The 10517-nt window shown below is 37.4% G+C and overlaps 1 non-coding gene across 1 annotated transcript; it reads right to left on the bottom strand.

Moving 5' to 3' along the window:
* Positions 1–1931: 1931 nt before the first annotated feature.
* LOC121207640 (small nucleolar RNA R71) lies at positions 1932–2038 on the bottom strand. Its single transcript, XR_005902727.1, has one exon. It is a non-coding gene; the product is annotated as a small nucleolar RNA R71 (small nucleolar RNA).
* Positions 2039–10517: the final 8479 nt, after the last annotated feature.

Here is a 10517-nt window from a genome sequence, read left to right as displayed (position 1 = left end):
TTTTAGCAAGGTTGAAAGCTTCAACCTTGCCATGTGTGTGGCCAGCCATGGGAGGGCTCTCTTGGCTACTGAATTTGATATTTTTAGCAGCCCTCTTCAGCTATAAAAGACACCCTATGCTTCCCATTTCAAAGCATCCCTCAACATCCCTCATTCCACAACATTCTCTCATCCTCTCTTCACTTCTCTCAAGTTTCCTCTCCATTTTTCCATCCCATTTTCCCTTCCTCTTGTGCCGATTTCCTCTCTTGAGAAAGAGGTGTTCTTCGGCCATCTTGGGCAGCAATCAGGGATTCATAGAATCCTTGCTCAGTGAAGACAATGGAGGCTAAGAACGGAGCAACAGTCAAGCCGCAGAGAAACACTGGATTTGCTTTCTATTCCCTTTCTTTTTAATTTCTGTTGTTTTTATGATGAACATATCTATGAAAAATATTTTTGTTGAAATGGTTATTTTAATAAATTTAGCTTGAATTTAATTCATGTTGGGTTGATTATATTTTGCCTACTTGAATTATTAAAATAGTGTTTATGCTGTTATAGGCCTCAGTGAAATGCTTGATTAAGTAAAATCATGCTTAGGTTATCTGGCATTATAATTGTTTAGATAACTAAAGAATTAATTGTTTAAACGGATTGAAATTGCAATTAATGGACTCAGTACTTAATCAGTGCATGTTTAATTCTTCTAAGGTAACTGAAAATTAAATTAGCAGTGTATTTGGCGATACATATGCCTTGCATAACTTGCAAGATTGTTGTGATTAAATTGTTTCAAGGTATGGCTACTTTGTTACTTCACAGAATCTTTTACATGTTTATTAAGTTGAATTAATCGGTTGAATCGACATAGGAATATGCGAGAGATAATTTAATTCAATAAGTATGTATGTGCGATAGCATGTTTACTTTATTAAATCTGTTTAGTCGGTTGAATTGGAATAGGGATATGTTCAAGAGATAATGAATTTATAGTAATGAAATACTGGTTGCTAATTATTCATAACAGCATAAGCATAATTTAATATTTCTAAGTTAAAAATCTTAGTTTATAAATTGTTTGCTTAGTTTTAAAATCTTAGTTTATAAATCACTCTTTTCAAACCAAAATCATTTTTACCTCACCAAAGTGTTTTAATTAATTTCATAAATATTGCTTTTTACAGTCCTTGTGGGTACGATAAATCGACATTTGCTTGTCACTTTATTACTTGTTACGATTGTGTACACTTGCACATTTCCACCATTCCAAGTTTTTGGCGCCATTGCTGGGGACTGTTTTTAAAAAAATATATTTGTGAATTTATTTTTACATTTTGGTTCTTTTATTTTCTTGTTCAATTTTACTTACTTAATTAATTCTTCTCTGATTATTTCAGGTGTTTATGAGTATTGACCGAATTATCGACTTACTCCCAGTGGACCTTGAAATAGAACGAACCTTTCACCAACGAAGAAGACAAGCGAACCAGAGAAGGACCGAAGAGATGAATTTCGAGAATATCAATCAAGGAAATGGAGCAAACCTTGCTCAAAATCCTATCCTTATTGCTGATGATAGGGATAGAGCTTTACGACAATATGCCGTGCCTATTTTTAATGACCTTAATCTAGGTATTAGAAGACCTGAGATCGAGGCACAACAATTCGAGCTGAAGCCAGTCATGTTCCAGATGCTTCAGATAGTGGGCCAGTTAAGTGGAATGCCTACTGAAGATCCTCATCTTTATTTAAGACTGTTTATAAAGGTGAGCGACTCTTTCAAGCTAGCCGGAGTACCCGAAGATGCATTACGATTAAAGCTGTTCCCGTACTCACTGAGGGACAGAGCTCGAGCCTGGTTAAACTAATTGCTACCGAACTTGATTTCTACATGGTAAGAGTTAGCAGAGAGATTTCTTGTGAAGTATTTCCCGCCTAGCAAGATTGCTAAGCTGAGAAATAAGATTACTGCTTTCCAAAAAATGGATGATGAGTCCTTGTATGAGGCATGGGAAAGATTCAAAGAGTTATTACGAAAGTGCCCTCATCACGGAATTTCACATTACATCCAACTTGAGACATTTTACAATGGTCTCAACGATCACACAATGATGGTAGTAGATGCTTTTGCTAACGGTGCTATATTATCTAAGTCTTACAATGAGGCTTATGAAATCATCGAGAGGATCGCCAGTAACAATTATCAGTTGTTAATCAATTGAGCAACATCAGGAAGACGAGTTGCTGGAATCCATGAAGTAGACGCTCTCACTTCACTTGCATCCCAGGTATCTTCGATATCTTCAATGTTAAAGAATCTTACCACTAATGGGTCCAACAGTTTTGCAGCTCAACCACCTAACCAATATGAGAATATAGCCTGTGTCTATTGTGGGGAAGGACATGTGTTTGAAGAATGACCGTCAAACCTAGAATCCATGTACTACATAGGTAATTAGAACCAGAACCGAGGAAGGCAAGGGCTGCAATCCAACTTTTACAACCCATCGTGGCGAAATCACCCCAATCTTTCCTGGAGTAACCAAGGGGCTGGAGGCAGTAACAACTATGACCAACCTAGACCAACCCAGCCGCCTAATTTTTCATAGCAAGTTCAGAAACCAGTTCAGGCTGAATCGTCCAATAGCTTAGAGAACTTATTAAAGGTATACATGGCGAAGAATGACGCCACTCTAAGGAATTTGGAGAATCAAGTGGGCCAGCTTGCTACTGAACTTAGGAACCGTCCACAAGGTGTTTTACCTAGTGATATGGAAAATCCGAGAAATCCAAGGAAGGAGCATTGTAAGGAACTAACATTGAGAAGCGGAAAAACGGTAGAGCCTAACATCATTGAAGCTGAAAAGGAGCATGCTGAAGCTCAAGATTTGGAAGAAGTTCAACCTAGTGTTGAAGTTCCTGCTCCACTAGAACCAGAACCTGCAATACATGAAAAGGTAACCTCAGAACCAGCCAATTCTGATCATCCAACCACTCCGTTAGCAACAGAATTGCTGCCAAAGACAAATCAACCAGTACCAACTCCAGCATATAAACCTCCACCACCTTACCCTCAAAGACTCCAGAAGCAAAAACAGGAGGTCCAATTCAAGAAGTTTCTTGACGTACTCAAGCAACTTCATATCAACATCCCGTTGGTTGAAGCACTTGAACAAATGCCAAATTACGAAAAATTCATGAAAGATATCCTGTCCAAGAAGAGAAGACTTGGAGAATTTGAGACAGTAGCTTTGATGAAGGAATGCAGTGCATATCTTCAAGACAAATTACCCCCTAAGCTGAAGGATCCTGGGTGTTTTACCATTCCATGCAACATTGGAGCAGCTTATTATGGTAAGGCACTATGTGACTTCGGCGCAAGTATCAACTTGATGCCTATGTCGATATTTAAGAAATTGGGGATAAGTGAAGTTTGACCTACTACGGTTACACTTCAGCTAGCAGATCGATCCTTAACACATCTAGAAGGAAAATCGAGGACATATTGGTACGTGTAGATAAGTTTATCTTTCCTGCTGATTTTGTAATTTTAGATTTCGAAGCAGACAAAAAAGTACCGATTATCCTGGGGAGACTGTTCTTAGCAACTGGAAGGACACTTATTGATGTGTAGAAGGGTGAACTTACTATGTGCGTTTAGGACGATCAGGTAACATTTAACGTTTTCAAGTCAATGCGATTTCCTGACACAATAGATGATTGTTCTGCAGTATCCAACTTAGAGGATTTAATAGTGGAGAAGGAACTCAACTTTGTTGAGGAGGAGGATGGAAACTTAGCTTTGCTAGAAGATAATCAAAAGGGATTTAATCCACAATCCCGTTTTGAATCTTTGGATTTAGAGAAAAGAGATTACACACAGCCGAAAGCGTCAATCGATGAGCCACCTAAACTAGAACGCAAAATATTACCTTCTCATTTAAAATATGTTTATTTAGGTGATGCTTCTACTCTGCCTGTGATTGTTTCAGCAGAGTTAACTACTGAGCAATAAGAGAAACTTATCTTAGTTCTGAAACAATTTAAGAAGGCTATCGGATGGACCATAGCCAATATTCGCGGTATTAGTCCATCTGTATGCATGCACAAGATCATCCTAGAAAATGGTGAAAAAGGGATGATCAATGGACAACGAAGGCTGAACCCCATCATGAAGGACGTAGTGAAAAAAGAGATTATCAAGTGGTTAGATGCTAGTATCATTTACCCCATCTCAGATAGTTCATGGGTAAGTCCGGTCCAGTGCGTACCAAATAAAGGAGGTATCACGGTCATAGAGAACGAGAATAACGAGTTGATACCGACTAGAACAGTTACGGGATGGAGAATCTGCATCGATTACCGGAAGCTAAACAAGGCAACTAGGAATGATCACTTTCCTTTGCCATTCTTAGACCAGGTGCTGGATAGACTCGCGGGGAGAGATTACTACTGTTTTTTCGATGATACTCAGGGTACAACCAGATTACGGTAGCACCAGAAGATCAACACAAGACCACATTCACCTGCCCATACGATACATTTGCATTTAGACGCATGCCATTTGGTTTATGTAATGCACCTGCTACATTTCAAAGATGTATGATGTCTATTTTCACTGACATGGTTAAGAAATTTCTGGAAGTTTTCATGGACGACTTTTTAGTGTTTGGAGATACGTACGATGGTTACTTAGCTAATCTGGCTAAGGTACTTAGGCAATGCGAAGAGACAAACCTAGTCCTTAACTGGGAAAAGTGTCATTTTATGGTACGAGAAGGTATCATTATGGGGCATCGGATAACAAGATATGGGATCGAGGTAGACAGAGCAAAAGTAGATGTTATTGAGAAACTCCCACCTCCAACATCTGTAAAGGGTGTTAAGAGCTTTTTGGGCCATGCCGGGTTCTATCGAAGATTTATCAAGAACTTCTTCAAAGTTGCTAAACCTTTATGCAAATTATTGGAGAAGGACATGATATTCAAATTTAATGAAGAATGCTTAAAAGCTTTCAATGACTTGAAGAATCGATTAGTCACGACACCCATAATTGTCACACCAGACTGGGACTTGCCATTTGAATTGATGTGTGACGCAAGTGACTTCGCAATAGGAGCTGTCATGGGCCAGTGAAGGAACAAAGTTTTTCATCCCATCTACTATGCAAGCCGAACTCTGACAGGAGCTCAGTTAAATTATACGATAACAGAAAAAGAGTTACTTGCCATCGTATTTACTTTCGACAAGTTTTGATCTTATCTTGTAGGTACCAAGGTAACTATCTATACAGACCACTCGACAATTAAATATTTACTTGCCAAGAAAGACGCTAAGCCGAGGTTGATCCGATGGGTACTACTACTTTAAGAGTTCAATTTGGAAATTCAAGATCGAAAGGGAGTAGAAAACCAAGTAGCAGATCACTTGTCCAGATTGGAGCCGCAAGAAGGGAATTCTCCACTTGTACCTATTCAAGAAACATTTCCAGATAAACATATACTGAAGGTAAGTCATGTCCATAATACCCCTTGGTTTGCTGATATTGCTAACTTTTTAGCTTGTGGTTTAATGCCGTATGATAAGACATATCAACAAAGGAGAAAGTTTCTTCACAATGTGAAGTCCTATTTCTGGGAGGAACCTTACCTGTTTAAAAAGTGTGCAGATCAGATGATTAGGAGATGCGTGGCAGAAGAAGAAATACCGTAGATTCTATACCACTGTCACTCAGCCCCAAGTGGAGGTCATTTCGGAGGAACTCGTACTGCAGCCAAAGTATTGCAAGCCGGATTCTTTTGGCCAACACTATTCAAGGATGCATATGCATATATAAAGAGTTGTGACCAATGTCAAAGAGTTGGAAATGTCACCAACAGAAATGAGATGCCTCGAACAAACATCATTGAGGTCGAATTATTTGATGTTTGGGGTATTGATTTTCGTGGGCCCTTTCCTTCGTCTTTTGGTCACAAGTATATACTGGTCGCAGTAGATTATGTGTCCAAGTAGGTCGAGGCAGAGGCATATCCAACAAACGATGCTAGGGTTGTGATAAAGTTTTTGCAGAAACACGTGTTCACGAGGTTTGGAACCCTGAGAGCCATCATTAGTGATGAAGGGTCCCACTTTGTGAACAAATGGTTAAAATGGTTACTAGACAAGCACGGGGTGAAACACAAGGTTGCAACGGCTTACCATCCGCAGACGAATGGACAAGCTGAACTGGCAAATAAATAAGTCAAGGGCATATTGGAGAAGGTAGTTTGGTCGAATCGACAAGACTGGTCCAAAAGACTAGATGATGCTTTATGGGCCTACAGGACAGCGTACAAGGCACCTTTAGAGATGTCACCCTATAAGCTAGTTTTTGGTAGAGCATGTCATCTATCTTTGGAGTTAGAGCACAAAGCTTACTGGGCTATTCGACGACTCAACTTAGATCCTAAGCTCGCAAAAGAAAGACGGATGTTCCAACTCAACAAGTTAGAAAATTTCTGAATGTTCTCATATGAAAATGCCAAATTACTCAAAGAGAGACTCAAGAAATGGCATGACAAACACATCCGGGTTCGAGAATTTGAAGCAGGTCAGCAAGTGTTGTTGTTCAACTCGAGATTGAAGTTCTTTCTAGGTAAGCTAAAATCACGTTGGTCCGGTCCATTTACAATTCACAGAGTCTATCCATACGGAGTTGTTGAACTCCAAGGTAAGAGAGGTAATTTTCAAGTTAATGCTCAGCGTTTGAAACACTATTGGGGGAATAAAACCGAACGGGATAATATCTTGTTCATTTTGTCAGATATTTAATAATTTTCGTGTTTTGTTTAATAAATAATTTAGGGTCTATTTTTGGGGTTTAGTATGTTTAAATAAATTCTGTCTAGGAGGTTGGAACTTAAGCGGGACCATTTGTGACCCCTCCAATCTTTCTTGGGAATTTATTTCAACATAATTTTCCAAGAAAGTTTTCCCTAATCAATAAAATAAATTTTTATTTTTCAAATAAAAGGGTCAATTTGATCCAATTTTTAATTTGCAACTCAATTTTTAATTTTCATTAAGTCTAGGGACCTAAATTGAATTATTTTTAAAATTTGATTGCTCTTTTCGTAAATAATAAAAACTAGATGCCTCTTTTTGTACATATTTTTTAAAGGGCTTCTAGAATATATGTTTTTAGTTAAAAAAATTGATAATTATTAATATATAATTATACCCATTATAATATATATTAATTATTATCAATTTTTGGATTTTGTTTGATAAGTTTTGATAATAAGATGATAATCTTTAATATATAATTATATCTATTTATATATTAATCTTTATCAATTTAGCATGAAATTAGGATTTTATCTTTGTTTTAATAAATTAAATAGCAATTAATAGTTTAATATATGCATATATCTAATTATTAATTGTTGTTATCTTTATATAGGATTAGAATTTAGAATTTTTATTAATTAATTTGTTTTAAGAATTCTACTCTAATTCCTATTTCTCCCCCTATAAATACTACACATCTTCTCATTCACCTAACACTTAAAACCCAAAGCACCAAAATACCCAAGTGCCAAAACCCCAAGCAGCAGCAGCTCTAAGCAGTCGACCAGCACACGTCCAGCTCCATCGCACGCACGTCTCGCGCACAACGCCCGCGTTGCCTTGAGCGGCCCCAGCCTCAGCTCGCACCAGGCCTTTACGCCGCGCGCGGTACCTACCCTCCGCACCATCATGCGCGTGCCAGAGCCCCACCTGCTACAGAACGCCCGTGTTGCTACCAACCCTACTGCGCACCACTGCTCCCACACGCCCGCACGCCCTAGTTGCTTGTGCGACATTCCTTTCCCATCCATCCTAAGCCACAAACCTCCAACCCTTCTTTTAAATTCCCATCTTTTTCTTCATTATTATTATTAATTCCTAGAGTTTTTATATTTTTACAAAAAAAGGTGGTAAGACCTAGTTTTTCTTAATTTTTAATTTTAATTAATTAATTTTTCAAATCATTGAATTACTAATAATTTTTATTAAAATCTATTCAGAAACTAATTTTTCCATCTTATGATCAGGTTAAACATGCCTTGCGAGAGAACTCGTGCTTCCGCTCAAATTGATGAAACACAAAACAAATTCCACTGTGAAGAAGCCAAAGTGAGATACGAAAGTATCTTAAAAAACCAACAGATGCATCCAGAAAAAGGCTTCACTTTACTTCCAAGACTTTATGGCTCGTATTCGTTAAGTTGCTGAAACCCTAAATTGGGAGTTGTTTTGTGAAAAGAGACCAAGTGTGGATGAGGAACTAGTTCGTGAGTTTTATGCAAATTTAACTTCGAGCGAGATGATAGAAGTTCCAGTTCGCAGAATCAAGGTACCGATAAATTCAAATGCTATTAATGAATTCTTTGAATTACCAGATCTCGAAAACGATAAATATTCCATACTGATGAGCAATATCAAGCCTGAAAATCTGCGAGAAATTCTCGAGGAGCTTATAGTTGAAGGTTCCAGTTGGGCTGTGTCGAAACAAGGAACCCACACGTGTCGAAGAGAATACTTAACACCTATTGCAAAGGTATGGTTTTATTTCATCCGTTTCAGCCTTCTACCTAGCTCACATGGGACTACAATTTCATTAGAGCGAATGGTCTTACTATACTCAATCTTAATGGGTAAGACCATTGATGTGGGAAAGATCATCCTAAAAGAAATTCGAAACTGTGCCGCTAGACGTTCTGGCCCTGCTTACTTCCCCTTTACAATAACTATTCTATGCTTGAAAGCAGAAATTCTTGCTAATGTCAAGAAGACAGGGTACACCCAAGGCACAATTACAGATTGGGACCTCTACCAGGTAGCCGGAGACTCAGTTCTACAACAATGAGTTGAAGAAAGTGAAGAGCCTGAGGAACCTGATGAAGAAGAAGATCCCACGATGCAATCATTTGAAGTCCCTGATAAGGTGGACCCAGTAGAGCCAAAAGATGAATCAGATGCGGGAACTTCAATGTTTCGAGCTAAATCGTCGAGCCCAGACCTTCGAGATGAGCTATCAAAACTAATGGACTTAATGCAACATATGCAATGGTAGCAACAAGCCTACTGGAGATACTCAAAAATAAGGGATGACTCGATGAGAAGTGCTTTTAAGAAAATATACAATGACCCCTTTATTTTTGTGCCTGAATTTCCAGATTTCATATTCGAGCCATGGACTCCACTCTCGAAAAAGAGCGAAGCGATTCATGTAAAGGCAATAGTGATGGAGCAAAAGATGAGTCAAATACGGAAGGGTCTGCAAATAAATAAAGGGAGGATCTTGACTTTATTTTATCTCTGTTCTTAGGTCATTTTTGGATTAAGTTTAATTAGGAATTTATTTCTATTTTTTTCATAATAAAACAAGAGAGGAAAATCACTAATAAAATGTGAGCAAGTCACAAAACTTAAAGTGTGGCAATAGATATATACATGTCTAGGATTCAATTTAGAAAGAGCTTGGTACTTAAGCAGTCAAATTGACTCACCTCCTCTTTTCTAAAATCCAACCTGGTGTATAGTATCTATTCACTTTAAACAATGAGGACATTATTCATATTAAGTTGGGGGGACCGAGAAATTGAATTATTTCCACTCAGGATAAAATTTTTCTTTTAATTATGATTAGGATATATTTTGTTCAGAAATTTGAATTCTGTTAAGTATGCTCAATTTAAGTATGAATAAAGTTCTATTATTTCAATAAATTATTATGTTAGCTTAATAATGGCATGAATGTGTTTTTAAAAAAAGCATGCAAATTCGTACCATAAAATTTTTAGTTCTTTAGGAAAGTTAGGTATGCATGAAAGTTTAAGTCTTTAGAATTGACTTAGTAAGTTTCTTGAGGCGAAATCCTAGGGAGCATGAAACATTGGAAATGATTTAGGCAACTATTGTTTGGACCGTTAGAGCCTTTCAAGCCTACCATAGTATATTTTATCCATTGAAACCCAACTTTGAGACTATATGGCCTGATTTTATTCCGACCCTTATAATAATTAGCCATTACTTTTCGCTTAATAATCTTAAAATTGTCCCAAACACTAGACTGGGTAATATTCTAGATGTTGTTCGAAAATAAGTTTGGGGGAGTTGACAAGAAGTATCAATTTCTCAAGAATTGCAGTACACGAAATAAGTGATCGTGTTAATTGAAAAAATAAAAAATAAAAAAAAGCACATATATTTGAAAAAGAGCATATGAAAGTCAAGTTGGTGTATCGAAGGTAAAAACTCCAAAGGTTCAATTGATGCTGAGTCTAGGGTTTTTTTTAAAACCAATATTTATCCATCTTTCACTTACCCCTAGCCTAGCCACGTTACAACCTTGATAAAGACCTATTGATTCAAAGTCCTCATGATACCTACATTAGTGGAGAGAAATAGCTACGATCAACATATGAAGACATAAGTTAAGCTTAATGATTGCAGCTTAGTCTCTAATAAAGGAATAAAAATCAAATTTGTAAGGATTAACATGTCTTTAT

Source organism: Gossypium hirsutum, chromosome A01 (assembly GCF_007990345.1).
Source record: "Gossypium hirsutum isolate 1008001.06 chromosome A01, Gossypium_hirsutum_v2.1, whole genome shotgun sequence".
Classification (NCBI taxonomy): domain Eukaryota; kingdom Viridiplantae; phylum Streptophyta; class Magnoliopsida; order Malvales; family Malvaceae; genus Gossypium; species Gossypium hirsutum.
Note: the sequence above shows the minus strand (reverse complement) of the source record. Positions and strands in the feature narration are given on the sequence as shown.